General features: G+C 42.8%; 1 long non-coding RNA gene across 1 annotated transcript; it reads left to right on the top strand.

Moving 5' to 3' along the window:
- Positions 1 to 711: 711 nt before the first annotated feature.
- Positions 712 to 9,155, top strand: LOC101908095 (uncharacterized). Its single transcript, XR_235943.5, has 3 exons — positions 712 to 1,301; positions 3,387 to 3,475; positions 3,610 to 9,155. It is a non-coding gene; the product is annotated as an uncharacterized lncRNA (long non-coding RNA).
- The last annotated feature ends 7,384 nt before the right edge of the window (positions 9,156 to 16,539 follow it).

The raw sequence follows: 16,539 nt of genomic DNA, 5'->3' as shown, positions 1-16,539 counted from the left end.
GAAGCTGTTTCAGGGCAGCCGACAGGAGGCTTCTCCTCACGAGAGTCCCCACTGCCGTGTGACACTCGTCTACACAGGACTTACACAGAATCAAGGGAATAATCAACAAGGCATGAGATCAATAGTCTCATCAAAGCCACCGTATTTCCTGATTTTCCCATTTAAAAAGCAGGTAGCTCACTTATGCCAGTATCACAACCAAGCTGAAACTGTTTGGTCCCAGCCTTTCCTTTCTTTCTGGGCGCTGCTTCTGCACCCCCGTCAGAGACGTTTGGGTGCCGGCACTCTCCCCAGTAAACAGCAAGGACCACATAGATCCCTCTGGTGATGGGGGCTGACTTCACTGGAAGAGGTCCTCCCAGCTCCCACTGGAAAAGAGCTGCCCCCAGAGGCTGCTTGACTGATGGATGGGAACCATCTTCTGAATGCTGTCCCAGAGCCTCCGCTGCCTGTGGGCTCACAAGGGAAACTCTGGGCATGTTTCTGTGAGATGCTCCTCCTTAAGGAGAGGCCCTTAAAGCAAGGTGGCCGGCTGCCTTGACGCCCTGTCTGGCCCTGGGTGGGACCGTGGGCCTCACACAGCTTGGCCTCTCTCTGTGCCTTCGCCACTGTGCTAGACAGAAGGGGCTGATAAAGTCTTCCTCTTCCTTCCAGAACTATCTGCTCCAACCTGACCTAAGATAATCGTGAGACGCATTAGAGTGGCTGGAGCAGCTCAGAGGGGCTCCTGTCCCAATACTCAGCACTTCTCATGGAATCTGCCGGGGAGGGGCCTTGGTGGGGATGTCAGTTTCCCAGGCTATGCTAAGCTGCATCCAGAAAGCTTCACACCCTCTCACGCATGTGTTTCTGGGGGGAGATGAGCCCACCACTTCCACTACGATTCTTTCCCCTGGAGACCAGAAATCAGAGCGTTAACAGTTACTCCGGGCCCGCGGTGTTGGGCATTAGCGATGCCTCCCAGGGCGTCCTGAATTATTCAGAGAGCATCTTCGGGCTGTTGAGGGATTTCCAAACCCCTCCTCCTACCACCACCAACAACCTTTTTCTTTCTAAAGAGACTGGTGAAAGCGTCTGTAAATGCTTCAAAGGGGACAAAGTCTACAGCAACATATGATGCCATGACGAAACTCAAAAGGTCCTGGGAAGAGGCAAAACAATGGACTTGAAGGGGAACTTCTCATGAGGTGAAATCTTAGAGGCATGTGGCGAAAATCTTCTGATGTGAACTCGTCAAAAGATTAAAGTGTTCAATCTCCCCCTGGCAGGGTGAGACGAGCTGCCAGGAACCCAGAGAAAAGGTGAGGAAAAAAAATGTTCTTTGTGACAGAGATGCTGTTTGATAAATTACCAGATATAACGGGTCTAATTCTTCATCCTTAGATCAGAAAAACAAAAACTCTAATGCCATTAATGGAACAGCAGCCAAGAGAAGTAATGTGAAAATACAGAGGGAAAGAGATACAGAATGGAAAGAGAATATTCACATGATCTATCCTTCCTCTTAAAGCTTTGTGAGACCGATTTTCGTCTTGTGGAGGTGGGGTGAGAGGTTAAAGAGATAGCAACCACATACTTAGACTAAAAAGCTTTCCATTAACACTGTTCATAAATTTTAATGCTTCAAATGAGGACAAATTGAGGTTAGCAGGGGAAAAAAAAAAAAAGTGGTAACTGTCATTATTTCCGGTCTAAGTTTTTGGCTAAGAAAAGGAACAATGTCTATGCACCAAGCTGCCTTCTTCGCTTTACTTTCTGCATTTGATTTCGGGGGAAACAAGCTAGTATGATTATAATTACTTCAAGCAATTCCAAGACATTTTTGTCCTGACACATTGCACACAATTCCTGTTTTTCCTCCAGGACTCCACTACAGATTCAAATGCATGTGTGCAGTCTAAATCTGTGGTCTGTCCTGCCTCCCCGGCCAAGAAATAATCCACAGAGAGCACAGCCAGATATTACAGTGCGTTCTCTGAGTCACTCCAGGTCACGCCATCAAGCTTCTTCCAAGGAGTGAAGGGCAGGGAAACACTAAGTGTCAGAAGGTCACGGAGAATGTGGACCAGAGCTTCACATCCTGTTCTCGGCCCAAATTCTTACTCCCCGTCTAAATAGGAGTAGCTATGCCTCCTACGCTGGAAATGTATGGAAATATGGGAAAGGGGTCCATGAATTTTGATCCGCTAACACGGACACGACTGAGCGACTTCACTTTACTTTTCACTTTCATGCATTGGAGAAGGAAATGGCGACCCACTCCAGTGTTCTTGCCTGGAGAATCCCAGGGACGGGGGAGCCTGGTGGGCTGCCGTCTATGGGGTCACACAGAGTCGGACACGACTGAAGCGACTTAGCAGCAGCAGCAACAACACGCATGATGCTAACATTTTTGCAATTCCTCCACTGAATAAGGAAGTTGGATGCTTAAAACTCTTGCTAAAAGTTTAGATGCCTATGTTTGGGAAGTCCCCGGTCTTTTTCTTCTTGCTTTGTGGTATTACACATCCAGTCATGGCTTATGTGGCCAAGAGCATAGACTTTGGGGTAACACAGAGCAGCTTGCTCCAGTCTCTACCGTTTACTTATTGTATGATCTCAGGTAAGTTAGTTAACCTTGTGAAATGTCAGTTTTCTCATCTATAAAATGGGAATCATAATAAAAATGTTTCATGATATCAGAAACTCAGTGTTTCTGTTTCCTCTTATATTTCATGTGCCTTAAAAAATAAAGGCTACAGCTACTCATAGAATGAATGGATAAATTCTGATAAAAATTAATTTAAGGAAAGGCAACTAAGTTCCTTAGCATGCTTCTCACCCATAGTAGTTACTCAGTTAACATTGATTATCACAGTTATTATAAAAGTAAGTCAATGAGAGACTACAAGTATCTTTATTCTTGATATGATAGGCATTTTAGTTTCCTGGAAAAGGAGCTGTTTTCACCCTGGGAGCAGATGCAGCAACCTTGCCCCGATCACTTCCCTGGTGGCTCAGGCAGTAAAAAATCTGCCTACAATGCAGGAGACCTGGATTTGATCCCTTGGATGGGAAGATCCCCTGGAGGAGGGCATGGCAACCCACTCCAGCATTCTGGCCTGGAGAAGCCCATGGACAGAGGAGCTTGGTGGGCTACAGTCCATGGGGTCGCAAAGAGCCAGACACGACTGAGCGACTAGGCGTTACCCTGACCACCTGCTTCCTGGAATTAATACTACGTGGTGAGGTGGAGCCGAGGGTTAAATGAGATAATGTCTGTGTTAGCTCAGAACCTCAGTGAGCACTGGGGTTATTTTCATCCACTCTCGTCACCGTCGTTGTCTGAGGCTGGAGTGCAGAGGGCGCATAGAGACCCCTGGGCTTAATTCTCTTCCTTTCCGCAGATGAGGCAACTTGTCCAGAGTTGTCTAGAACTTCACAGCCAGGGGCTGACACTCGCTCTCTGGCCTCTGACTCCTCTCTTCTAACTCAGGTAGGTGTGACTTGTGTACTATGTGTAAGTGCATCCCAAGGGTGGCTGTGGGGCAGAGTAAAGACCACAGGGTCATGGGATGTCGGAGGAAAAGGAATATTAAACATCATTAATCCAAAATGTTCCATTTCCAGGGCTGATACTCAGGGGGCCGAAATGATTCAGTCCGTGGGTCGCAGAAGAAGCAGACACGACTCAGCAACCAAACAGTAACAACCACCTAAGAATGCTTTTGGCATTTCATCACAGCACCCAGACAGCATGTGGCCAGCTTGGACTGATTAGGTTCATCCTAGCTTTGGAAGAGGGTTGTCCTCAAGAAATAAAAACTCAAGACAAATAAAAACTTAAGGAGGAATGAAGATAGCATGCACCACCTACAACATTTTTTAAAAGGTATTGCCATAAAGCCGAGGCCATGTTTTGAACACTAGGGTCACCGTCTGCTGTGGATTACCTGCACTGGTGAAAGTGAAGTCACTCAGTCGTGTCCAGCTCTTTGCGGCCCCAAGGACTGTAGCCTACTGGGTTCGTCCGTCCATAGGATTTTCCAGGCAAGGATACTGGAATGGGTTGCCACTGCCTTCTCCAGGAGATCGTCTTGACCCAGGAGTTGAACCCGGGTCTCCCACATTGTAGGCCGGCGCTTTGCCGTCTGAGCTGCCAGGGAAGCCCATCTACACTGGCAGGCGTGCCAAGCACCACCCAGGTGCTGTGCCCCCACCAGCTCACATGCCACCATGGTCCTGGGAGACGTGTGTGTTCATGGCTACTTTGTGCGTGAGAAAGGCTCAGAGACTGTGGGGAACCGAGAAGCACACACTCCTAGGCTCACTCCAGAGTAGCTGAAATCAAATCTCCAGTCATGAGACTCACGAATTGGTGATCTTATGGATTCCCTGGGTCAATCTAAGGGCAGGACCAGGCTGGAAAGCATGGGTTAGGTTGCGCTGCTCAACTAGGTGTAAATTATTGAGATCAGCCAGCCAAATGATAGTTCTAAGATGCCATTCAGGCTGTTTTTCTCTGCTCTCTGCTTTGCAACTCTGCTATTATGAGTAGCATGGGTTTCATCTTTAAGAATAAAAATCTTATAAAGGAGCATCTGGATAAAAGGAAAGAGCTTTTGAGAATTAAAATTGTGATATTATATATAAATGAAACATGCTTGTCTGAAAAAAATCTTAACTGTTTTCCTGAGTCTAAAATGAGAAGTTGCCTGCAAAGGAGCTGGCCCATCACAGAGGCCCAGCCAGTGGCTGGGAGGCCGTGGAGTGTCCCAGAAAGAGTGTGGATTTTGAAATCCGACAGACCTAAATTCAAATTCTGGCAGCTCCACAATGTAGGCAATCATGACAGTTGGTGATATTACCTGCCTTGCAAGATGGCTCTGAAAATCAAAACTTAAAGATATGTCCAACTCCATTAAACAGTCCTTAGGACATAACTGTGACCAAAATAATGTGAATTTTCTCCCCCGTAACCTCGCCCATCTCCACTACTTTGTTTGTTTCTCTTTTCCCTTTACTGAGACTAACTTCCCGTTGTGCAAAGCACCACGTTCCCTTCTAAGACAGCCTCTTTTGCTAACCCAGTAAGCAATATAGGACTTTTTGCTTTCTAATCTCACAAACTTTTCTGAGTGGGGGAAAGGTATTTCTTAAAAAGTGGCCACGTTTCCCAAAGATTATTTGTTGCTGTTTTTTAGCCACTCAGTCACATCCAACTCTTTGAGACCCCATGGACTGTAGTCCGCCAGGCTCCTCTGTCCATGGGATTTCCCAGGCAAGATACTAGAGTCGGTTGCCATTTCCTCCTCCAGGGGATCTTCCCAGCCTAGGGATCAAATTCGAGTCTCCTGCTTTGGCAGGCAGATTCTTTATCCCTGAGCCACCAGGGAAATCCACAGATTATTCCATATATCAAAATTAATCATTTTGGGGTTTTTTGCTCTAATGAAAGCTTTATACTTTAACTTTCCAAAATAAGGTATCCATATAAAGATTTGCTTTAGTTCTTTTTCTGATGGATTATCAAACGTAATCCTTTGATCATTATCAGATAGCCCTTCATGCTTGACTATGCATTACATGGATCATGTTCCATTACCAAACCCAAGGCCATGTATGTGACTATGGGTGCTTAATTTGCCAAGACAGTTTTAATATTCGGTAACTTTATTCTTTTCAATACTTGAGAAGTATTAAATATATAACAATGTGAATTAGGTGTCACACCTTTAGATGATCTTCATATAAATCATCTACTTTCATGTTAAGAAATTACACTGTTTTTATAATATATGAATTCATTCATATTAGAGTCTAAATGGGTAAAAAGTTAGATAATGATTTGACATATAATGCGTCTTCTTAATTGAAGTGAATGAAATTATGTAAAATTGGAACTGTCTTGGATAATCTGGAACATATGGTCACAATAAATATAGTTTCCTTCCTCTGTGTACTTCACAAGTAGTCATACTATGATCTCACATGAATTAGAGAAACTTACCAGGAGCAAAATTACAGAATAGCTATATTGTACAGAGAAACTCCCTCAGTTAGAAAATAGCCAGGCAGCACTAACAAAAAATATTTAGCACTGAAGAAATGAAATAGATTAATTCAATACAGACTACTCAGTGTCCACAAGATCAATAAGAAAGAAATGTATAGTAGCTGCTGCTCTGAGCTTTGGTTGTTTAGTATGATGCTACATGTATTGAAAATAATTCAAATTGCAAATATGAGGAGACCATGAACTAGTAGAAATTAATTGTGGAACAGAAAGGCCTCTTGTGTTAAAGTGTCTAAAGGTTGAGTTTATGGACCAGCATCCAAGTCAACAAAGACTGTGCAGAAACTTAATTCACATCATAAAACTCTTAACTGATTGATTTACCTATGCCAAGAGTTATTCTCTGGGACATTTAGTACATTCTGCTTTGTAATGAGTAGCTGCTAAACGTAATTTCATCAACAGGCGCATTCTTTATCAAGCCACTCAGACAACTGATACCCCTAGAGCTGTTTAGCCATTAAGCCCTCGCTCCGTTGACACCTTGTGGGCTGAATACCAATGCCCAGCACTTGCAGAGGTCTGTGTGCCAGGCTTTACACCCCGTAGTGGACTGGTAAATCAGTTTCCTGGTGGAGAGGAGGGATGTCCACCTGCCAATGCCTATGGTGTAAATTCTTCCACCACAGCCAACTTCAAGCTACTAACAGTCTAACAATTGCTTCTCGAAATTAATGCAAGCTGACTCAAGCACACAAGTGTCTGATTATTGAATTAACAGTAAAACAATGAGGCAGGTAGCCCTCAGTTCTTAGATGAAGAAACTCAGGCTTGGAGAAATGAACTAAGCTGGCCAAGAACACACAACTGATAGGTAGCCAAGTTGGGATTTGAGCACAGGCTGCCTGTACAGGAAGCTTTTCAGACGTACACCTTGCAAGGCTGTTTGGAGAATCACATAAAATGCTTATTTGAAAATAGTATAAAATGTCTTTTTATAAAATGATGGATAAGCTCTATTACTATTCCTTAAGCATCTGGGAAGAACATATTTCTAAACAAGATAAGGAGACATTTCCCTGGTGGTTCAGTAGTTAAGACCCTGCATTCCCAAGGCAGGTTCGATCCCTGCATTGGGGAACGAAGATCCCATATGCCACACAGTGTGGCCAAAAGATAATAAATATTATATTTCAAAAGATATAAAGAGTGCTTTTCTCTGAAATGATTGCCCTTAAATCACATATTTTACAATCTTCATGCCCCATGAAGTCACAGAACCATCTAACTGAACCCAACAGTAGGGTAGGCAACTGTGCTGGTCTCCATGACTCAGAGTTGACTGAGATTGGCTCCCTGTCTCCAGGGAGCTCACCACCTAGCAGGCAAGCTGCCCAGGAAACCCTCCTTAATCTACTTAGAGATAAGCCAGGGTCTTAAAGAAACCAAGCATCCAAATCAGTGATTTCGGAGGTTCCCCTGCTCTGAATTTTTAAGAAGAGGAATCATCCCTAGAGTCTGGTGATCAGAGGCTAGAATCACCATGGAATCTTGTCAAACCACACTAGCTCATGTATACCTGTGGCAGATTCATTTTGATATATGGCAAAACCAATACAATATTTAAAGTAAAAAAAAAAAAAAAAAACACACTAGCTAAGGTTCAACCCAGGTATTTTGGTTTGATAGTTCTTGGGTAGGGCTGGATATTCAGATATTAATTTCCACAAGTGATTCTATGTATTTCTCTGATTTTTTACCAGAATATTAGAAACTACACTTATTATATCTACCAAATGTATTACAGTTAATCCTTAATATTTGGGGACTCTTGCTGATATCAACAGTAGGAATGATGCTGCCATTGACTTAGGCCACATTTCTACACAAGTTCCTCATTTTTAATTGGAGGAGGGCATGGAAACCTATTTCAGGATTCTTACCTGGGGAATCTCATGGACAGAGAAGCCTGGCGGGCTAAAGTCCACAGGGTTGCAAAGAGTTGGACACAAGGGAAATCAGTCCTGGGTGTTCACTGGAAGAACTGATGTTGAAGCAGAAACTCCAATATTTTGGCCATCTGATGCGAAGAGCTGACTCATTTGAAAAGACCCTGATGCTGGAAAAGATTGAGGGCAGGAGGAGAAGGGGACGACAGAGGATGAGATGATTGGATGGCATCACCGACTCAATGGACATGAGTTTGGATAAACTCTGGGAGTTGGTGATGGACAGGAAGGCCTGGCATGCTACAGTTCATGGGGTCGCAAAGAGTTGGACACGACTGAGCAACTGAAATGAAGTGACTTGGCACACACGCACCCTGATACCAACAGTTGGAATAATGCTACCATCGACTCAGGCCACATTTCTACTCAATTTCTTCATTTTTAATTTTAGAGCTCCTTCCTTGCAAAATTAGCTGAGCTTGATTTTTTAATAAGCTGAGAACTGTTTAATCCTATCCCATTTTCCTGTTTCTCTTAAACTGGGGCTCATAATTTAAGCCAACCCCATTTTCCCTGAGCCCTGAAACTGTAGAATTAGTATAGTATATGTTTCTCTCTTTATTACTATAGACAGTAGAAACTGCAGAAAATAGTTTCAGTCAAAATATCACCTAATAAACAATCCTCCAGAGACTTTGAAAGCTCCCTACAGAATTCCGTCATAACAATGGCCGTAAAAACAACATTTTATCCCCAGATCATGCTGTGTGTTTATTCAGCCAACAAGATACTGAATGTCATTGGAAATGGCAGCATCTGGCAACTCCTATATATTGATGTATCTCTAGTCACTTTCTGTGTGACAGCCTGAGAAATGGAATAAAATACCAGGTACCAGAGGTACCAGACTAGTGACTTATCACCTTCACAGAGCCTCAGCAAGTCCATCTGCTCATCCTACTTGTGAGGAGCTAAGAGAAGGAAAGGTAATTGACTTAACTGACATAGCCAGATGAGGGCAAAGCCAACACCAACATTTTGGTCTCTTTCTGTCCAAAACCCAAAGTACCCTAGCACCTGTTACTTTAATTACATACTAATGCTGAAATACACTGTGATTTCTTCATGCACGGTTATAATTTATGGCCAGAAATAAACCACTTTTGCACAAAAAATTAATTGCATGCAAATAAAAATAATTCCTACAAACTATGTAAACATTTACATACGCAAAGTTATCTACACAAGCAGTGATCTGGCAGTACATGGAAAATTTTTAAATTTAGATTTAAAGTCAGGTAGAAGTCTACAAGTATAAACTATTGTCAGTACTTTGTACTTTTAACACAGAGTTCAGACAAAAGAATGAAGAAGAGTTGCCTCCCGATGAGCTTTAAACTACAAATATCAGCACAGAGTGAACAAAGCAGAACTATGCCAAAAATACTGGCAAAGAAGAAGTAGAAAAAAAGGAAGAGGAAGGAGGGAAAAGGAAGGAAGGATGGGGGAGGAAGGAAGATACACTTAAATAATTCAGCAGTACTTGTATCCTTTTGAGACTTGCTTTAAGTCATATTAGGCAGGAAGAGAGCAATCTTTTTTATCTACTCTTTTTAAAAAATTTTCAGCCATACATATACATGTATCCAGTCTCCCGCAAACTCCCCTTCCATCCAGACTGCCACATAACATTCAGCAGAGTTCCCCGTGCTACACAGAAGGTCCTTGTTGGTTATCCATTTTAAATATAGAAGTATGTACATGTCCATCCCAAGCTCCCTAACTGTCCTTCCCCCCAGCAACCATAGGTTCATTCTCTAAGTCTGGGAGTCTGTTTCTGTCTTGTAAGTAAGTTCAGTTGTATAATTTCTTTTTAGCTTCCACATGTAGAGGATATCATGTAATACTTCTCTCTCTCGGTCCAGCTCACTTCACTCGGTGTGACAATCTCTAGGCCCATCCGTGTTGCTGCAAATGGCTGGGTAACATTCCACTGCATACACGTCCCACGGCTTCCTTGCCCATCCCTCCACCTGTGGACATTCAGGTCGCCCCACGAAGAACACAGCAGTCTTCATCGAGTCCCTCTTAGGACTGTCCAGTCAGCCTGGGTGAACAGCATTGTTCTTGCTGTTACATGAGCTTTGAGGATCGTTCCTTCTGCTCCTTCCAAGTGGTTGCTTTCTCGGCGTGGGGCAGGTTCCTCACAAAAGTGCTGATCAGTGCTTAGGACAGGACTGGAGAGGGGGCTTCTGCGGACCTCTGGAGGGTCCTTCTGCTCCCAGTGCTCTGCCCCGGGAGCCCCAGCTGCCTTGGTCCACCTAAGCGTCTAGCTTCATCTCCTCAACACAGGGAGTCTTCTCCACTCTGCCTGCTAGAGGAATAAGCTGTCTGTGTTCATCAATTGCTCTTGCTTGCTGTCCCTCTCTCGGGGATCTCTGTCCCATGCTCTCTGATGTCCAATCTCTAAAAACCATTGCTTCACACATTTTGTCCAGTTTTTAAGTTTCTTTTGAGAGAAAAAAATCTTGTACGGTTACTTCATCTCGGCCAGATGTGAGAGTATCAGTGTTACCTTTGGAACAATCGGTTCCTTATTATAAGGTGGCCATCCGATTTTAGCCCCAGTCCCATGGCTTGGGAAGCATGACGCTGCCCTGGAATACGCACCAGTGTCTGTGTGACAGCACACAGATGTCCAATCCATCAGGCCTGGCTTTTGACCCCAGACCCCACGGTCATCAGGGTGATGTTACCAAGGACTTAAGAGAGATGACAGCCCGCAGGAGACACACGGTGACCGAGCTGGAGCCTGATTCCAATCTTGAATTTCTTCTCAGGGTGAATTGCTCACGTGCATGGTTTAAAAAGTAAAATAGCTACATGAACATATGTAGCTTGCAGACTGTTGTGTACAACCAAATCCTGTGACCACCCATCATCCTTTTCAGATGGAAAGTGTATCTGTCCAATCTTAGTCGCACCATTAAAAACAATACTATACACTGAAATCAATACTATATGCTATTATTAATAAAATATAAAATATTTTATTTCCCAGGAAGTGTGTACTTGTGTATAAAATTACATCTTTGTTATAACATAGTTTCCATATTTCAATCTTCACATGCCAGCTATGGACTTTTGAAAATGAGGCTACAGTAGTAGCTTTATTTTGCATCCAGACTTTCTGGTTCCTAGTGACTATAATACTCCCCAGGAAACTAACTACCTGTACAGGTTACCAAGTTGGAGACTTTGTCTGAGAGGAAATGGAGTACCCCATTACAGACCCACCTGACCTCAAGGAAACTTGCCAAGGTTTTAATTTCATTTGAGCAGTCTGAGCAGAGACAGGTTTGGGCCAATTTTAACTGGAATCTTCTGCTTCCAAAACACAGAACTGAATGAGTCTGTTTACCTTGTCTCATCTTCACCCACTCTCCCCGGTTTAACTGGAAGTAAGAGAAGTTGGATCTGAAAATATATATATATTTTTTATTTTGTCTTGTCTACTCATAATAGGACAACAGAATGGATGTGGAAATTTTATGATCTGTTCCCCTGGTCCTATTTAAATATACTCTGATGTCTGAAAGATAAGGTAGTTTGTCCTTATAACATTACTAGAGATTTATTTTTATCAAAGTTTTACATGTGTATATGTGTGTGCGTGTGTCTGTGTGTGCATAGATATGTGTATATAACAACTTCAAGGACTCTGGCTTTTTATGCGCATATGCCATATACGTATATGTGCATGCCATATATATATATATATACATACTTATGCACATAAAGAGTCGAACAGTCCTCAAATTTGTTATGAAAAACAGAAACTTCTCCCATTACCATTTACCCTATCTTCCACAAAATTACTTTCAATGTATTTACCTAGTCTCTGGTTAGTTATTGGAAGGATTGATGCTGAAGCTCCAGTAATTTGGCCAGCTGATGCAAAGAGCCAACTCACTGGAAAAAATCCTGATTCTGGGAAAGACTGAAGGCAGGAGAAGGGGGGGTGACAGAGGATGAGATGGTTAGATAGCATCACTGACTCAATGGACATGAGTTTGAGCAAACTCCAGTAGAGACTGAAGGATAGGGAAGCCTGGCGTGCTTCAGTCCATGGGGTCACAAGGAATTGGACACAACTTAACAACTCAAAAACAATAGCATATCTCTAAATTATATGATTATATTGTGGTGTCTTCATTATAAATATATGTATGCATGTATACTGAGTTTTGTGTATCTGAGGTTACTGATACTTCTCCCAACATTCTTGATTCCAGCTTGTTCTTCTTACTGCCCAGTGCTTCTCATGATGTACTCTCCATATAAGTTAAATAAGCACGGTGACAATATACAGCCTTGACATTTTCCTTTCACTATTTGGAAATGGTCTGCTGTTCCATGTCCAGTTCTAACTGTTGCTTCCTGACCTGCATACAGATTTCTCAAGAGGCAGGTCAGGTGGTCTGGTATTCCCATCTCCTTAAGACTTTTCCACAGTTGTGGTGATCCACACAGTCAAAGGCTTCGGCATGGTCAATAAAGCAGAAGTAGATGTTTTTCTTGAACTCTCTTGCTTTTTCGATGAATCAATGGATGTTGGCCTTTTGATCTCTGGTTCCTCTGCCTTTTCTAAATCCAGCTTGAACATCTGAAAGTTCATGGTTCACGTACTGTTGAAGCCTGGCTTGGAGAATTTTGAGCATTACTTTACTAGCGTGTGAGATGAGTGCAATTGTGCAGTATTTTGAACATTCTTTGGCATTGCCTTTCTTTGAGATTGGAATGAAAACTGACCTTTTCCAGTCCTGTGGCCACTGCTGAGTTTTCCAAATTTGCTGGCATATTGAGTGCAGCACTTTCACAGCATCATCTTTTAAGACTTGAAATAGCTCAACTGGAATTCTATCACCTCCACTAGCTTTGTTTGTATTGATGCTTCCTAAGGCCCACTTGAGTTCACATTCCAGGATGTCTGGCTCTAGGTGAGTGATCACACCATCATGGTTTTCTGGGTCATGAAGATCTTTTTTGTATTGTTCTTCTATGTATTCTTGCGACCTCTTCTTAATATCTTCTGCTTCTGTTAGGTCCATACCATTTCTGTCCTTTATTGAGCCCATCTTTGCATGAAATGTTCCCTCGATATCTCTAGTTTTCTTGGAGAGATCTCTAGTCTTTCCCATTCTATTGTTTTCCTCTATTTCTTCGCATTGATCACCGAGGAAGGCTTTCTTCTCTCTCCTTGCTATTCTTCGGAGCTCTGCATTCAGATGGGTGTATCTTTCCTTTTCTCCGTTGCCTTTAGCTTCCCTTCTTTTCTCAGCTATTTGTAAGGCCTCTTCAGACAACCATTTTGCCTTTTTGCATTTCTATTTCTTGGAAATGGTCTTGATCACTGGCTCCTGTACAATATCACAAACTTCTGTCAATAGTTCTTCAGGCACTCTATCAGATCTAATCCCTTGAATCTATTTGTCACTTCCACTGTATAATCATAAGGGATTTGATTTAGGTAGTATCTGAATAGTCTAGTGGTTTCCCCTACTTTCTTCAATTTAAGTCTGAATTTTGCAATAAGGAGTTTATGATCTGAGCCACAGTCAGCTTCCCATCTTGTTTTTGCCGACTGTATAGAGCTTATCCATCTTTAGCTGCAAAGAATATAATCAATCTGATTTCAGTATTGACTATCTGGTGATGTCAATAACCTCAGATATATAGATGACATGACCCTTATGACAGAAAGAGAAGAACTAAAGAGCCTCTTGATGAAAGTGAAAGACGAGAGTGAAATGGCTGGCTAACATTCAACATTCAGAAAACTAAGATCACAGGATCTGGTCCCATCACTTCATGGCAAATAGATGGGGAAACAATGGAAACAGTGAGAGACTTTATTTTGGGGGGCTCCAAAATCACTGTGGATGGTGACTGTAGCCATGAAATTAAAAGACGCTTACTCCTTGGAAGGAAAGTTATGACCAACCTATACAGCATATTAAAAAGCAGAGACATTACTTTGTCAACAAAGATCCCTATACTCAAATCTATGGTTTTTCCAGTAGTCAGGTATGGATATGAGAGTTGGACTCTAAGGAAAGCTGAGCACCAAAGAATTGATGCTTTTGAACTGTGGTGTTGGAGAAGACTCTTGAGAGTTCCTTGGACTACAAAGAGATCCAACCCATCAATCCTGAAGAAAATCAGTCTTGAATATTCATTGAAAGGACTGATGCGGAAGCTGAAACTCTAATACTTTGGCCACCTGATGCAAAGAACTGACTCACTAGAAAAGACCCTGATGCTGGGAAAAATTGAAGGCAGGAGAAGGGAATGACAGAGGATGAGATGGTTGGATGGCATCACTGACTCGATGGACATGAGTTTGAGTAAGCACTGGGAGTTGGTGATGGACAGGAAAGCCTGGCATGCTGCAGTCCATGGGGTCACAGAGTCAGACATGACTGAGCGACTGAACTGATCTTGATGATTCTAGTTATGTAGTATGATTAAGTTTTATGCCCTGTACCTTTTTTTCTTGAGCTATTAATAATAATTACCTAGATTTTGTTATTGGCCTAGTTTTCTATGCATTTACCAATATGTCAATCCTAGAGTTTCCACTTCTTATCAGAATCTTTTCTGAAACCCAGACGCACCAGGAATTCTATCCATTCATTTTCTTGAAATGTTCTCTCACCTTCCTTCTCCAGTTTGGGCTCGGGACCCCATCGCAGCCCCCACGAATGTCATATTGCAGTCCCTGTGCCTCCCCTGGGGTCTGCTTCACCTCTCTGAGCTCCCTTTATCCCAAGTCTGCTCATTTCCTGGTTTCCTCCCTCGTTCTGGTGGAGTCAGCCCTCCAGTGGCTTCCTGTCATGGCTGTGCGGAAGGTAGATCTTTCAAGAACCAGCCTGTCTGAAGACATCTTTCTTCTACACTCACATTTGTTTAAGAGATGAGCTGAACGTAATGCTCTGAGTTAGAAGCCATTTATCTCTAGAACTTTGAAGTCATGAAAGGTTTGTCTTCAAACCCCCCATCTAGTTGTTAAGTCCAAAGCCTTTCTGATTCCTGGTCATATGGACAAAACTTTCATTTCTCTTCCAGAAGCGGAAAGGATATTCTCTTTGTATCAAATATTCCAAAAGAGCATGACGATACAATTTATTGCCTGAGTCTATTTTAATTCACTGGGCAAAGTTCTTTCATTGGCCTTTCAATGTACAGAGTCCTCACTTTCTTTCCTGGGATAGTTTATTTCCCTGATTTGTTTAATAATGATTTATCTGTCCCATCTTCCTTATCTTCTCTTTCTAGAACCTCTGTCATCAAGATGTTTGACTTCTCCGATTGGACTTCTGATTCTCTTGTATTTTTTCCTCCTATTTTCCATCACCTTGTCTTTTTGTGTCAGTTTCTGGGATATTTCCTCCACTTTATCTTCCATCTTGTCAACATGTTTGTTGTTACTATCCTATTTTAACTTCCGGGAACACTTTTTAATTCTCCATATGTACTTTTTTTTATAGGACATTCTTCTTCCTGAGTGGGTGCAATTACTTTCATTACACTATAGATATTACTGAAGGGGTTTTTTTAAACATATTTTCTTTCTTCAGAATTTGCCTTTGCTTCAGTTGTTTTTGTTTGTTTACTTATCTTGATCCCTAGCTTTCATATTACGGGTTATCTTAAGATGTCTTGTAATCCTTGGTTATCTGTTTGTGTTTAAGACTTGGCTCCAAAAGCTGGGTGGAGTCCCTGTGTATATGGTCAGGCTTGTTCATTGAAGAACCTTTGATACAGGTTCTTCCCTGGTGGCCCAGATGGTAAAAAATCCACCTTCAATGTCAGAGACTGGGATTCAATCCTTGGGTTGAGAAGATCCCCTGGAGAAAGGAATGGCTACCCACTCCAATATTCTTGCCTGGAGAATCCCACGGACAGAAGAGCCTGGTGGGCTACAGTCCATGTGGTTGCAAAAGTTGGACCCGCCTGAGCAACTATCTTTCACTTGATACCAGTGCTTTCCGATCTTTCCTTGTGGGCTGATCAGATTGTCCGCTGAAGAATCGCTGTTACAAGACTGTGGAAGCCAGGTGAAGGGAAGGCTGAGGCTCTGCACTTCTATTTAATCATCTTGTTTATGTTAGCACCTGAGCTCTCTTCCGAGACACACATGCCCGAAAACCCAAAGACGCTCTGTTGTAACCTTTCTGCTGCTGCTGCTAAGTCGCTTCAGTCGTTTCGGACCCTGTGCAACCCATAGACGGCAGCCCACCAGGCTCCCTGTCCCTGGGATTCTCCAGGCAAGAACACTGGAATGGGTTGCCATTTCCTTCTCCAATGCATGAAAGTGAAAAGTGAAAGTGAAGTCACTCAGTCGTGTCCGACTCCCAGCAACCCCATGGACTGCAGCATACCAGGCTCCTCCATCCATGAGATTTTCCAGGCAAGAGTACTGGAGTGGGGTGCCATTGCCTTCTCCATGTAACCTTTCTAGAGATCAACTTTCCCTCCAGTGTTCCTCTGGGTACAGAAGGAACCTGGGAATCCTGTCCTTTTCCAGACTTG

Source organism: Bos taurus, chromosome 9 (assembly GCF_002263795.3).
Source record: "Bos taurus isolate L1 Dominette 01449 registration number 42190680 breed Hereford chromosome 9, ARS-UCD2.0, whole genome shotgun sequence".
Taxonomy (NCBI): Eukaryota; Metazoa; Chordata; class Mammalia; order Artiodactyla; family Bovidae; genus Bos; species Bos taurus.
Note: the sequence above shows the minus strand (reverse complement) of the source record. Positions and strands in the feature narration are given on the sequence as shown.